Here is a 15,528-nt window from a genome sequence, read left to right on the forward strand (position 1 = left end):
ACAAAAACTTGCGTTTGATCTGAGATGGCTTTTCACATTTTTAGTTAATGATACCATTAGCAAGCTAAAAGAAGCAACAAGCTAGATGTACTGAAGTGCTGGAGCAGGAGGCTTTAATCCAGTAGTCTAGTTATCAGACCAGTCATCTTGACTGCTGAAGACTATTTCAATTCTTTTTGTCTTGAGAAGGCTATAACATTGCCAGAGATACTAATTTACAGAGTATGTTGGAGTATGAGGAAGGAAAGATTGAGCGGCACTGTCCCACCGTGTTGTGTAACACAATCTACTCAGGCATTTTTTTAGCACGTGTTAGAAAAGTGGAAGACAATGGAATTAGATCTCCCTTTTTTTTTTTCAGTTTTTTATTATTAAATAGAAGATACAGCATATCTCACCAGTTTTCTGGGATTTATAAATATAAAATTAAATCAGAACATTTGCAAATGATTCTGTTGAATTTTATTTTTTACATTTTCCCAGCATTCTAGCTGAAGCATCAATATGTGAGAATCTATTACTAACACTTCTGCCTCTCCTCCAAAGTAATGTTTGCATGGGAATTCAGCAGGAAGTCACAAGTGCATTCTCAGACTGGAGAAATAATGGATTCTGTTTAGCCCACCCTTTAGAGAGCTTTAGTGACATTCTCTACTTTGCTCTCCATTGTCTTGTAAGTGTAACCTTAATTGAATTTTCTGAATTTACAGTACTTGGTTTAGAGACAGTATTTAAACCTAGCTATCACTGTTTGTATAGGGGTAAGAAATACACAGCTCTGCCTCACTGGTTCCTGTACAATCATGCAGTAAGATGCTGTCCTTGTCTTGGAAAGAAAACAATATCAACAGGCAGCCATCAACACAGTGTAAAAAATGACAAAACATTTCTCTCCATTTCACAGATAAAGCAGGGAGGAGCGCTGACACTGAAATACTGCCCAGGGTCACTGTAGCATAGGCCTCTTAGGTCCTGGTCTACTGCCTGTACACCGTAATTGCCGTATTTCTTTTCCTTTGTCTTATAGGTTGTGCTTTTAATTGGTGGTTTTATGCTGCTGTTTTAGGAAATGGTGTTGTATGGCCTTATTCCCATCAGCTGACAGAGGGATGTAAGAATTTCATTAGCTTGCAGACTGCTCTCTCGTTCTGGCTGATATGACATGAAAAATGTAGTTTAAAAATACCTTCCAGGGCTACCCTCGTGGCCCAGATACAGCCATGTCAGAAACCCCAATTCATTTCATAGCCTTTTAGTCCTCTAGCTGCCACATTTACCAAGTAGAGTCCCACAGGTTTTTCCACAGCAGGCAGAAGGGTAGCTAGACAAAGAGCTTAGCGGGAACTTCAACAAAATGTGTTTGGATACTTACTGGAGATTCATCAGTAAGTGCTTCTGATGTAGTAACTTCCTAAGATTACCTTATATAGCAGAAAGGCTTGCAGCCTTCTGCATGTCGGGATGCTGTCTCACAGCAGAAAAATAAAAGTAGATCCTTTTCCCACCTACGAACAAAAGGAGCTGCAAGTCCCTTAGACCATGTGACCCCAAAGCAAAGAACCTCCATCCTCATGTGTGAGTTATGGATAAAAATATTTGTGTGACTACTTTATTTAGGGGAGGTAAAGTTCAAATTTTGAAAGCTTGGGTATTCACAAAATAAAACTGATTCTGTGCATCCCACCTTCTACCTGGAGACCAAAACTATACCCCGGGACTTCTGCATCCACTAAAAATGCGTTGATTAGTTACTGTACCCAGCACCGTACAGCACCCAGCTCCTCCCAGATAAACAACAGACTACACATTCATCACAGAAATTGGCAAATAGTGTTGAATAATAAATATATTTGAGAAGATTGAACTGTATTGGCTGACAATTCATTAAAAAGGAAGAGTTGAAATTGATCAAATGAATTGTTTGTTACTAATTATTTGCCTAGCGCTAGCTGTGATGTGAGACCTTGAGGGTGGGAATAAATTATCTTAATGAGGGATTAGGTTAAGGCATGTTGTAAATTCTCATTTCAAGAGCCAACCCCACTATTAATATGCTAGCCTATAACTGTGAATCTTCTTTAATAGCTGTCTGTCTTCCTTGCACTCCATAAAACGTTCCCCTGTTTAAATCTGTGTTTTGAAAAGGAAGTATGTGGTTTTCCAGATTTTATGGTTGTTAGAAATGAGGAAATACCTATGAGGAAATACCACTAATATAGTCTGTAAATTATATTTCATTATGGAGAAAGAGATGTTCATATCAGAAGGCCAGCTGAAGTGCCAGAAACCTTTGACTGACCTGAACACATCCCTGCTCAGATTTTGAAAATCTCATTTCTATACCGCAAGTCAATTTACAGAGACAGAGTTTTCCAAGTGAAATTAGGATAGAGAAATAGGGGGAGGCTACCTTATGCAATCTGAAAAGGAGAAGAGAAACAAGGATGCGTATGCTGTTTTGCTTGCAGTGAAGTCGGGAGCTCCTGTTTGTAATCTAAACAATGTACAAGCATAAGATGGTAATGTTATCTTTTCCTCAGACAGTCCAAGTAACAAACATTTTAAATCTGTCTGGTCTTTCTCTGTTATGTTTCTTTAGCCACATTATTTTACTTAATCACTATAACAGCTATTAATAATTCATACCAAAGTCTGAGACAGTTAAATCATAGGCTGTTTGAGATAGGGACCATTTCTCATAATATATTTGTGCAATGTTTGGCAACTCTAGATACTACTGCAGTGTAACTACCAAATAATAATAATATAGCACTGTTTTTTCTCTCCCTTTTTCCTATCTTTGTTTTTGTTGGTTGACCTCAAAGTGCCTTAAAAAAAAGGGCATATTGTTGTCTATATTTCTACAGCTAGGATAGCACCCACGGTCACTCAGCAGGTCAATGTGGAATCGGCCCGCAGACGCACAGCTCCCAGTGCCATTCCTCAGATGCCTCAGTCATATGCATGCTTTTCCTCTTAGAAACTGCTTCCTTAAAAGATCAGCTTTGCTGATTATTTTGTAGTTTGGGTTTAGAGAAGTAGGAGAACATATTAGGTGGTCTTGCCTTTCTTTGAACTCTTTTTGCTTTAAGAATTTAGTTTATCAAATTTCCTCTGTATTTTTAAGACGTGATCAAAATGTAAGCTTCAGTTTGCCAGGTGCTTGAAAGCCCTTTGTAAAAGAATGCTTTCCTTACCTTCTTTTTTGCTTATCACATATACACTGCTCTTTTTGACTAGTTAGCTCTCTCCTCCTTTCTGCAGTGCATGGCATGTTATAAAATTAAATTTTGGGAGCGCACATGAGACGATGGGCTACTGATGTAAATTGTCAGAGCTCCTTAGAAATGCTGCTTGTTTCACTGGGAACAGAATTGGGTCCTCTCTGCTTCCAAAGATCTGTTTCAGGGCACTGTCAAGCCCCTCACTATTGAGATTCAAAACAGTAACAAGCTTCCTAGCATTCACTGCCCTATTTGCTATCAATTTAGAGGCAGCACTTGTGTGTTTGTGTTTGGGCAGTAAAGATTCATCACACATTTTGGTCAGTTACCTTGTCGATTCCACAAACACACACATGGGGAAAAAAAATGAGCTTCATACACTTCATTCATGTCAGAACTCAACAACTTTAACAGCGCAAATATTCTGCAGTCACTCATGAAAAGAAATTTTTAATAATAAATATCTAACAATTAATGGGCTGGTAGCTGCAATTGTCTTCAGGGCATAATATCTAATTTCCTTGCAATGTTTCATATCCTTACTTTTCACGCTGCAACAGTCTATCATTAAAACTGAATGCAGGTTTCTATCACTTTTATTTATTTTTCAAATCAACTTATAAATCAGTGCCAAGCCTTGTTACAGATGAGTTCCAATAAATTATCGGCTGTGTACAAATTGTGAATGTTAAACATTCTCTGTTTTTCCCTTCTCTTTTCCACTCGCTGTGCTCCAGTGCAGCCCTCTGAGCCTGGAGCACACAACAGGCAGGGTTTTTTGGGGTTTTTCCTCTCTCTGAACTAGGAAAGAACCTTGCTACTTAATTATGTGCTGTTTAAATAATGTAAAAATACATTTGTTTTTCAGGAAAAAAATACATAAGGAAACAATTTCGCACACACAACCTACAACAAAATTTGCATTTCTGAAAGAAGTAAGATAGACATCAGCTCTTTTAGCTGACAGGTAATTCCCAGAGCCACTTTCAACCCTAAGTCATATTAATTCTTTAACCAAAATGCTCTGTCTTTTCATTTGGACACAGGTTGTAAGCGCTTTTGTGAGCTAATGCTAGCTTTTCCTTGACTGATCCATCAGTTCTAAATTGGGTTATTGAAATTAGCAGTGTATTGCTGAGTTTGGCATGACACTGTCAGTTAAGTAAGCTTATTTATAGTTTTACCATTCAGCTGAGGTACATACAATAAACTAATGTGACCTACCCTTGCATGGCTAGTGGGAAACTCTGACTATTGTAATTAGTAGAATGCCTTTTAAAAATATCCTGGTTTGCAATAGTTTATAGCTGTGGTACAACAGTGCAGTGAATTAGCTGTGATCCTTACTCTGGATAAACTCTGTATTACATGGTTCTATGTCAAAATGCCCTAAAAACAGTATTGATTCTTATAGAAAGTCCACTTCAGAATGCTGTGTTCTCTCCCAGTTTTTCATTTCTTCCTCCCTTCTGCATTTTTTTTATTTTCTGCTTCCTTTCTCTTTCAAACTTCTTGGTTTTCAATACATCTCTCTTGCTGATATATATATTATGGTTTCCAGTCCATGCAGACAGAATATGATTTGTTTAATAATACCACCATGAACTCAAGTGAACTCCAACCCATTGCTTGAGCCATAAAGGGAACCAATTAGAAATAGCCCGATGTTCCTTCTGTTCTTCTCCTTTTTTGTTTTCTTTTAACTTAGAAAACGTCTCTTGCTATTAAACTCGCTGATAATTTATCAAGTGATATTTCTGGGCATTGTCTGACATTTTCTTTACTAGGTAAGTGATTTCATTCAATATAGTATGTTGAGCAGCAGACAACCTTAATCCTTTGCAAAGATAGGAAATCGTTTAAGAAAAATAGAATTTCTTCAGGAGTGGCTAAATCTCAGATAAGAGCCAGAAGTGCAGAATATGCATCTATTCTAGACACTTAATTCTTTCCATCTGAATTTTTTAAAAGTCCACCTTAGTACTATATAGTGCTAACTTCTGGCTTGATCTGAATGCAAGTTTAATGCAAGCTAAAATCACCAATCAAACAAAAAGCACAATTAATTTGGTAATACTGCCAAACCAAAAGGACGTGAACGTGTTCCTGAGAGGTCTGCCAGTGAGAAAATCCTTGGTATATGTTTCAGATCTCTTCCAAATCCTACCAAAGGAATCATTTTTAGTCTTTTTTATGCCTCTGTTCCAATGTACTTGCCATTATTTCAGTAAAGCAAGTTTCTACCTTCCCATAAATTCTTCCTTGAAATATATCTTCATGTAATTTGCCAGCTGAAGCTGTCCCATTCCCATGGGAAAGTAGCTACATATCTGATTTGTTGTTCTCCTTGCCCCTCAGACTAGGTGCTCTTCAGGGAAAAGATCCTGTTTGTTCCTGTTGGTCTGTGCTACATCCACTGCAAGGATGCAAATGCATAAACAAACACAGGTACAGAGATGGGCCGCATACTCTCCCTGCAATTAAAGATGTAACTGTTTCTACTCTATACATGTAACTAATTTGTTGTATTTATCAGTTCCCATGAATGGCTGACAAGGGGAGTTAAAGATACCTCGATATGCAAAACTGGGGACAGAGCAAAAAAGCTGCAAGATGAACTTTACTATCCTGCCCTGACCTACTAAATTTAATTCAGCCCATTTATATTGTTTGTGTGGTAGGAAAAGCTGTCTAGAACATGGACTGAGCTGAGGATGTGCAACTCAGCTTTCCTGGAGAGACACGTTTTAAATCTGGACCCAATGAGAAAAAGCAATTGCTTTTCTCTCCCTACACCATAATTCTATCTAGATGATAAGCAAATGGGGAGGAAGAGGCAGACAAAAAACCTTTTCCAGTCTCTCCAATGGGCCTTTTGAATTTATTTCAGAAGTGTTTAATAGAGCCTACGGAAGTGGACTTACATACCTATTTAAATCCTGTGGTGGTTAAGCTAGTTGGAACAGGTGTTCTTACCACATGGGTCTATGTTTAATTCTCAGTTAGTGGGAAGAGAGTTACTAACCTTTGTGTGGACCTCTCTCACTCTTGCACTCAGGTTAGTCCTCCCAAGCTGCATAGGGTTAGGAATCATGGAAAAGGCATGGGTGATTAAAAGGTACAATGATACTCATTCCCATCCTGATTCGCCTGTCATCTTCTCTGTGACAAACCACAGAAAACTTTTGGCAGGTGTTTTTTTGATAATAGGATAAAATGTAGGAGCCAAATTCACTTCTGTTATAAAAGTGAAACATTCCACTGATTTCTGTGAGCTACATAGCTTTCCATGTGCAGACAGTGTGACTATGGAGAAGTTGCAACATGTCTCCCAGAGAAATATGTTACTAGCCATGGACTACAGCTTCCAGCGTTTTCAAGCCTCTCTTGTCAGTCTGTCTCTCTGTCAGAAGCACGTCTTCGGAACGTGGTCCTGTGAGAAGTCCTAACCTAGAGGTGTTACACCTTAACATTGACACAAAAATCTCACAAACTGATCGACTGTAAGCCAAATAACAGCCAGGAACCCAGTTTCCATTTCCTGAGACACGGTATTGCCAACAGTTTGAAACTCGGATGGCTGCAGTCAGATACCTAAATTCATACTGAGAAACCTAAATTTAAGCTGATGTCTGATGTTTAGTTGCATGTGCTCAGTGTCATTGAAAATCAGTCCACTTTTATTTCAGTGCTTATACAGAAGCTAACTGCAGGGACACTGACTGAAAAATATTAACTGATGCTAATATTTCATTATTAATAAATCCCTTTCTTGATCTTGAAAACCACTGTGCATCTTTGCATTGTATACAGCATGTTGTCTATAGTCAGGTGACGGGGGAGAGTGCAAGTCAGGTCTCTAATTTTTATTCACAGCTCTCCCATTGACTTCATACAAAGTCTGGGGCAAATCATTCTCTAGCTTCCTAAGACAGATCGGTCGGGGATACTACTTCCCAGAATTGCTGAGAGGCCTAATTAATTTGCAGGGTGCTTTGAGTTGTTTGAATGAAAGGCGCTACAGAAGTGGAAAAGTATTAATTATTATTATTATTTCACAGGAGCCCTTTTCATTGTTCTAATGAGCAATCTGTGTCTGGTGGAAGACTGCCTTCAAATCTTTCTAGACACGAGTTCCATTAACATACAAACGAACAGGTCACACTATTCTTGGAGCAGAACTCTTTAGCATGTTAATGACAAATTCACACTAGTGGCCCCTTAGTGCTCTGGAGAAATACAGGTTTTGCTTAGCACTTAATAAAAAAAGGCCATCATAAAATATGTCACTTGGGGCTGATTAATATTGTCGCAAGAGATAAAATTGAAGAGGAAAATAACATAAATTTATCTTTTCATGGGTGCCAAACGTGGCTCCCACATTTACCACAATCTCACTATTAACGTAGTATTAATTTGGGGCTACTTGAGGAGAGAGGTCTATGGGGCCAAATTTTCAAGTGAAGGCTCACAGAAAGGGCTTGGCTTATGTTTCTAGGCACCTGAAATGAGCCAGCTTTTGCTGTGACTGATAAAAGAGCTCAAAGTCAATATGCGCCTAATGTGGTAGGGGCATCTAGAAGCCTTGGGGCCAGTCCACAGCAGGCATATACTGTCCTAATAACATGACAAAATTGTAACAATTTATGTCGTCTGAGGATTCATCTCATGGCTCAGGTTACTTAGGTTGCTCCTTATGTGCAAGCTGAGCATTTTTGAAAAGCTGGCCCTGCATGTAAGTGGTTGAGCTCCTTTTAAACTTATGGCAACAGTGACAGGCATCGCTTCACAGCTTTGAGGGTGTTTTATACAGGAAAAGGAGCAGGAAAACCTTATGCTCCTTATTCCTTACAAATCACAGTTACAGGAAAATTTTCTTCAGGGATTCTATATGCCTCTTCTATAAGTTACAGATGAGAGAAGAAAACTTTGCTGTAAGGATTTGATTCACAGTCTACAGAAATCAGCAGAAAACATTCCCCTTGAGTTTATTGGGCCTTGGGTCGAGGCCTAAATTAGGAAATAGTATTTCACTATTGAAGGATGCAGTTTGATTGCAGGATTTTCATGCATGCCTTCAGAAAGTGTCTTCTTTTCATATATGCTTCCTTAATTTTCCTTTTTCATTTTTAGTTTAGAACCCAACAGCTGTAAGAAGGCATGGGAGCGCACAGCAGCATTGCCTAAATTCAGTAATGGTTGCATTGTCCATAATATATGCAAGAGCAAAGGTGAGCTGTTCCATAAGGAGAAAACACTTCAGGGCTTAAACAGCTAAGCACAGCTGATCACACAGTTCTGTGCCTGCCAGGGGCTGTTCACCTGCTGCTCCAGTCAGAAATGCAGAGATTTGAAGATGTCATGCTGAAATAGTATTATGAAGAGGCAAGACCGTTAATAACGTAGATACACCACTGCTGCTGTCATGGAGCTAGGCACTGTACCAAGTGCTGGTACAAAGTAGTTTTCTGTGCCCTATAAAGGTTAGATTATATCTTTGAGGATTTCATGCATTTCTATTTTTTTTTTCTGTTTAGTTCTTGTTTTGTATTAAGTATAGTGAAGGAGTTTATAGAGGATGAAGTGACAAAATGATTCTCAAAACAGTATAATTGTTGTTCTAATTACATGGATACCAGCTTCAAAATTCCAGTGGCAAACCAAAGTTACGATATTTACAATGAAAAGAGCAACAAAGATATTGCTTCACAGGCTTTTAATTGGAATCCTAATGACATCACCTTGTGAAGGAGTGGGATGCCTGAAGCATGCACATGATGGCAAACAAGGTGACTTTTGCGCACTAGCATTCAGAAAGAGTACAAGCATGGTTTAGGCAGAGTTCACTCAAAGCTTCTCAGCTGTGGGGAAATTGAATTTTGCCACTCCGGGAATGAAAAGCTGAACCACAGGAATGGGAAATATAAGAGAGGATAGAGCTGCATTAGAGAGCCAGGGGAATGACCACTGTAAAAATGTACTTTTTGGTCTTCCTGTCCCTGGAGAATTGGGAGAGATAGGAGAGGAAACTGCCCTTTCAATCTGCAGGGAGGCACCATAGCTGTTTTTAGTCCCCCCTCCTCCCCAGCTCTAATCCATCACTTGGCAACAGCAATAGAAGTAGTATCAGCAAGATGAGTTTCCCAAACAATGTAGCCTACAGTGCTTGGGCTGCTTTACTACCTGTGCCAGTTTGCCATCCCATGCAACTGCCTATTGCCTACAGCAAACCCTATTGCTGGAACCAGGCTGCTGGTCCCTCTGCCCCTGATGGCTCTGCACCAGAACAGACAAGCACAAAATTGGCCGCTGTTGCTTACATCAAAGCCAGTGCGGTGGCTGAGGGATTCTCTCCTTGGTTCCATGGTTAAAGAGCTAGACTCAGGGCAGGCCTCTGTTCTTGATCACCTTCCTATCTGTCCCCGTCAAGCGATCAAAGAGAAAGCATAGGGAGAAACATCTCAACAGTGTGGCTTGTGTACTCCTGAAAGTATGTTAGAAGGGTAGTACAATGGGACTTCCCTACAAAGGGAAGGAACAATGATATTTTGTTCAGCATTCTCATGGCCTGTAGTTGCACCCACAGAAAGCATCTAGTTTTCGAAGATGCTCTCTGCCTACTAGGTCACAAAGGACTAAGCAGAACTGCTTTGATAAGCATTTTTGAAAGCTGTTTAAAAGCTTACAAAAGGCTCTACAAGCCTACCTTGCAAGTTCCCTTTTTATTTAATTTTGGTTATCCTCTAGTGCAAAACTTCCTCACAGTTATGTTCCATATTTATCACCCAAAGCAAAGGAAAAAGAAATCAACTTGTCAGTCAGACTGAGGATGAACATGACCTCTCTCATTCATCAAATCGAATCAACATCAATGCAACAATGTCAGTAAATTTAATTTACTGACATTTACATTACATGCATTTAATAATCTCACTCCAAAGAACTTTTATGTGTAGAGATCCATTATTAATATACCTCTTTGAAATATAACTTAACTACAAACCAAATGCTCAGTAAGCCACAGAGGCAGGAAGCATTTATAAGACAGCTTTATGTTTCACCAAAAGCACTAAAATAGTCCAAGGCTGCTTTTGACTCTAAGACCAATTATGGTAGCTAGCCCAAAGGCTGCTTTGCCTTCTAAAAGTCCTCTATTAACCATTACATTGACAGGAAAGCTAAGATGTGACATTCTCCATATATATCCTGTTTTGCTAGACTAGCAAAACTAAGTCTTAAACTGGACAAGACTTACTTATTACTTAGGAAAGGGTGAATTTGATTTTTCAGAAGGAACTCTCAGTTCCCATGTGAACATCTTAAGTCCTGGTTGTCATCCTACGTGTTGTTTCCTGGGTGCGTTCATTCTTGTTTTCACTACAAAATTCTAGAGACTGGGTTTATTAGATGCAGCTCTCAACCAAAGATACAGGTAGGTTTCGGTTTGCATCACAAACAAGGCAGCACATACAGTCATTGAGTCAATGCCATAATTTGCACTGTGCCCATTTCTGCTCTTACTGAAGTCAGTAAGAAGCTAGAGAGGGTAGAGTACTAAGTTTATAGGCATTATTAGCAAAGATTATAAAGCTCTTTGGAATTTATGGGAGTGTAATATGTCATGAATATGTAAGATCTTATCCCAGTGTGAAAAGCAGCAGAGTGGAAGCAAAGTAAGAATATTTATAGGAACTACTGAGTGACATTTTGTGGCATGTTTTACTCAAGAGATCATTCTCTTTCATCCTGATCTTAAAATCTATCATCTATAATAACATTCTCTCCTCTCTCTTCCTCCATATATACATGTGGCATACATATAGTGCCTGCGTTCTCCATGTATGCAAAAAACATTTAAAAATTCTGAGATTATAGAAATTAATTATAGGTTAAATAACAGTAATTTTCAGACAGTGAGGAATTACCGTTTAGATCAGCTAAGTAACCTTTTGTTTCAGTAATACCCAGCTACTCATAAGTGAATATTCTTCTGCATAAAATTTATTCACTCTCTTTCATTTGAATAAATCTAGTTGTGCACAACTTCACAGTATTTAACCTTAAGTATTTTAGAAAATCTTTACAGTAGTCAGTAAAGAAAGTTCAAACATTTGTATATGAAAATAAAGCAGCATCTGCCTTGCTAGAGTATTTTGGCTATTTCCACAAACAACTGGTGATGCTATATTTAGGGAAATTTCCTGATCTTTGCTTGTTGGGCCTGATCCAAAACTCACTAAAGTGAGTGAGAAGATATCCATTAACTTTGGTGAGCTCTGAATCAAGCTTCTGGTCTAGGAGAAGGAACACTGCAGTGCACTTCAGCAGAAACAGTAACCCTAACAAGTTATCTTCCCCCCTACGCATATCCAAAAAGCAATTTAACGCACCAGCAGCAGTTGCCTATTAATCGGGCTAGAAAAAAGGTAGCCTGGGAGGGTGGGTTTAAAAGAGGAATGTGGTGCTATTATGTATTGCTTGCAAAGTAAACAAGCAACATCAGTATAGTCATTTCCTAATTACGAGCTGTTTCATAAACTGTAAATGCTAACATGGGAGAGGTAAATCATAGCAATTTAATTAATAAAACACTTTAGACAATTAAATCCATATGTGCATGTCCCGGGGCATAACATCAATAATAGAAGCTTGCAGGCATATTTTGGAAATTTTATGCAATCATTTGCAGATCTTGTAGTCAATAATTGGTACAAACTGTTTTAACTCTTCCTTGCCTGATCTGGAAAAGGGAAAAGTATTGCTAATTACTATTAGTATTATTTATTGCATTACTGTTATTATATTGCCCATTTTTCCATGTTATGTATATTTTCAAATTGTTTCTGTACAGCCTCTGAGAAAAATCCCTGATTTCTTCCTTACAGGTATGTGAGCTTTATAAGCAGTGTGATGAATGAAATTCATCCTAGAAAGTTGGTGGATTTGTTTTGCTGATCCGCAGCGCTAGCCTAAAATTTGCAGTACGTTAGAATTTTAGGCTGTGAAGTATGACTGCAATTTCTGAAGAATGGGGCTTGAGCTCTAAGGTCTCTTAAGATCCATCCAAAAGTTATCTGAACGGATTTTGGAGTCCCTAAGCACAGAGCTGACTGGAGGTTTTTGACAGTTCCAGATAGACAAGTGATGCATGCACAGAGTGGCTACCTGATGTGTGCAGAGAGCAAGGTAGACTTGTTCAGCAGCTATTACAGAATCACAGGATCACAGAATGGTTTAGGTTGGAAGGGACCTCTGGAGATCATCTAGTCCAACCTCCCTGCTCAAGCAGGGTCCTCTAGAGCACATTGCCCAGGGTCACATCCAGACGGGTTTTGAATATCTCCAGGGAAGGAGACTCCACCGCCTCTCTGGGCAACCTGTTCCAGTGCTCTGTCACCCTCACAGTGAAGAAGTTTTTTCTCAGGTTCAGATGGAACTTCCTGTCCTTCAGTTTCTGCCCATTGCCTCTTGTCCTGTTGCTGGGCACCACGGAGAAGAGGCTGGCCTCATCCTCTTGACACCCCCCCTTCAGATACTTGTACACATTGAGGAGATCCCCTCTCAATCTTCTCTTCTCCAGGCTGAACAGGCCCAGCTCTTGCAGTCTTTCTTCATAGGAGAGATGCTCCAGCCCTCTAATCATCTTGGTAGCCCTCCGCTGGACTCTCTCCAGTACTGCCATGTCTCTCTTGTACTGGGGAGCCCACAACTGGACACAGGACTCCAGGTGAGGCCTCCCCAGGGCTGAGGAGAGGGGCAGCATCACCTCCCTCCACCTGCTGGCAACACTCCTCCTAATGCACCCCAGGATCCCATTGGCCTTCTTGGCTACAAGGGCACACTGCTGCCTCATGGTTAACTTGCTGTCCACCAGGACTCCCAGGTCCTTCTACGCAGAGTTGCTTTCCAGCAGGTCAACCCCCAGCCTGTAATGGTGCAGGACCCTGCACTTGCCTTTGTTCCTCTCCGCCCACCTCTCCGGCCTGTCCAGGTCCCTCTGAATGGCAGCAGAGCCTTCTGGTGTGTCAGCCACTCCCCCAGTTTAGTCTCATCAGCAAACTTGCTGAGGAGGCACTCTGTGCCTTCCTCCAGGTCACTGATGAATACATTGAAGAAGACTGGACCCAGGACTGACCCCTGGGGGACACCGCTAGCTACAGGCCTCCAACTAGACTCCGCACCACTGACCACAACACTCTGAGCTCAGCCATCCAGCCAGTTCTCAATCCACCTCACCGTCCACTCATCTAACCCACACTTCCTGAGCTTACCCACGAGAATGTGATGGGAGACAGTGTCCAAAGCCTTGCTGAAGTCCAGAAAGACAACATCCACTGCTCTGCCCTCATCTACCCAGCCAGTCATTCCACCAGAGAAGGCTATCAGATGGGTCAAGCATGATTTCCCTTTGGTGAATCCATGCTGACTACTCCTGATCACCTTCTTGTCCTCCACGTGCTTAGTGATGACCTCCAGGAGAAGCTGTTCCATCACCTTTCCCGGGATGGAGGGGAGGCTGACAGGCCTGTACTTTCCTGGCTCCTCCTTCTTGCCCTTTTTGAAGACTGGCGTGACACTGGCTTTCTTCCAGTCCTCAGGCACCTCTCCTGATCTCCAGGACCTTCCCAAGATGGTGGAGAGTGGCCTAGCAATGACATCTGCCAGCTCCCTTGGCACTCGCGGATGTATCCCATCGGGGCCCATGGATTTATGGATGTCAAGTTTGGACAAAAGATCTCTAACCTGATCCTCCTCAACCAAGGGAGAGTCTTCCTTTCTCCAGCTTTCCTCTCTTGTCCCCAGGGTCTGGAATTCCCGAGGACTGGCCTTAGCAGTGAAGACTGAAGCAAAGGCAGCATTCAGTAACTCTGCCTTCTCTATATCCTTTGTTATCAGGGCACCCGCCCCATTCAGCAGCGGGCCCACATTTTCCCTAGTCTTCCTTTTGCTGTTGATGTATTTGAAGAAGCCCTTCTTGTTGTCCTTGACATCCCTTGCCAGATTTAATTCCAAATGGGCCTTAGCCTTCCTTGTCGCATCCCTGCAGACTCTGACAACGTCCCTGTATTCCTCCCAAGTGGCCTGTCCCCTTTTCCACATTCTGTAGACTTCCTTCTTCTGTTGCAGTTTTGCCAGTAGTTCCTTGCTCATTTCTGACACATCCCAAACCAGGCTGCCAGCTATCCAGAAGAGCAATGGGTAACCATAACCAAAACAGTGCAGGGAGACCTGGGTCCTATACAGTTTTCCTGTGGGACATTGAGTTTGACAGTTTAATGTAGACATCTATTATTTGGGACGTCTAGCAGCCTATAGTGCCTGTTAAGCTGTGGGAGCCCATTTGACTATAACGGCAGCCACATAACCACACTTCATTCTCCCACAGGTCAACCACTAGCAGTATCTAAGCCCAGCATTTCTCAAATGTCAGAACATCTCCCCAGAGGTAGCTCCAGGATGAGGAAGCTGGCTCTAGCTGAAGCCAGGCAACAATCTCAGTTGCATCCGTTCCTGCCAGCAATAAACAAGTCCCACATGTCAGGAAAGTGCTGAGGTTTCCTAAGGCTCATTAAGCTCATTAAAAAGGAAACAGCACTAGTTTCCAAAAGGACTTCCCCTCACCCTCAAGCTGAAGGGGAATTTTCTCCTGTGCTCCTAGTTGAGGGTCTGGCCACTGGTAAGTGTCGCTTGGTAACTGAGGCTCATCGCCTCTGAGCATACAAAATGGAATGGGGCTGAAGCTGGCACAGAAAGTAGCTGTGACTTTTCAGGGTTCAGTCCAGCCTGCTGTGAGCGCTTCAGGGCAATGATTACACCCTGTCACTGGCTCCCAGCCCATTTCCAGTGGCCACATAAAGCTTTGTTCTTACATTTTCAAGCAATAATGAATCTAACTCTGGCAACATCAAAGCCATGGTATGATCTTTGAACCACTATAACTGCAAGTCCTCTGGGACAATGCAAATCAAAAGACCTTTAAAGCAATTAATGGATTCCACCCCGTGTACATCAAAGTTCCAGTTCTGATTTATGCACTGCCATGATAACTGTGCTCCTTTGGGACAAGGCAGTTCACAAAGCTTATATGCTGCAGAAGTAGCATATAAGAGCTGAGGACATCTTCAGTTACAAAGATCCTACAATTGGACGGTCTTCCAAAGGAGATCAAACAAATGTTAAGTCTTTAGAGAAAACAGCCAAGCTGTCTGAGAAACATTTCCACTCTGAGTCATACATGAGGTTTGAACCCCTGAACCTTAAATGTTTACCCACTCTGAACCTTAAACATCTACCCATTTCCCAA

The 15,528-nt window shown here is 41.1% G+C and overlaps 1 long non-coding RNA gene across 1 annotated transcript; it reads left to right on the plus strand.

The window, feature by feature from the left end:
• Positions 1 to 1,339: 1,339 nt before the first annotated feature.
• Positions 1,340 to 8,425, plus strand: LOC138065982 (uncharacterized). The gene is made up of 3 exons (XR_011139078.1): positions 1,340 to 5,011; positions 5,583 to 5,672; positions 8,358 to 8,425. It is a non-coding gene; the product is annotated as an uncharacterized lncRNA (long non-coding RNA).
• Positions 8,426 to 15,528: the final 7,103 nt, after the last annotated feature.

Source organism: Struthio camelus, chromosome 2 (assembly GCF_040807025.1).
Source record: "Struthio camelus isolate bStrCam1 chromosome 2, bStrCam1.hap1, whole genome shotgun sequence".
NCBI classification, from domain to species: domain Eukaryota; kingdom Metazoa; phylum Chordata; class Aves; order Struthioniformes; family Struthionidae; genus Struthio; species Struthio camelus.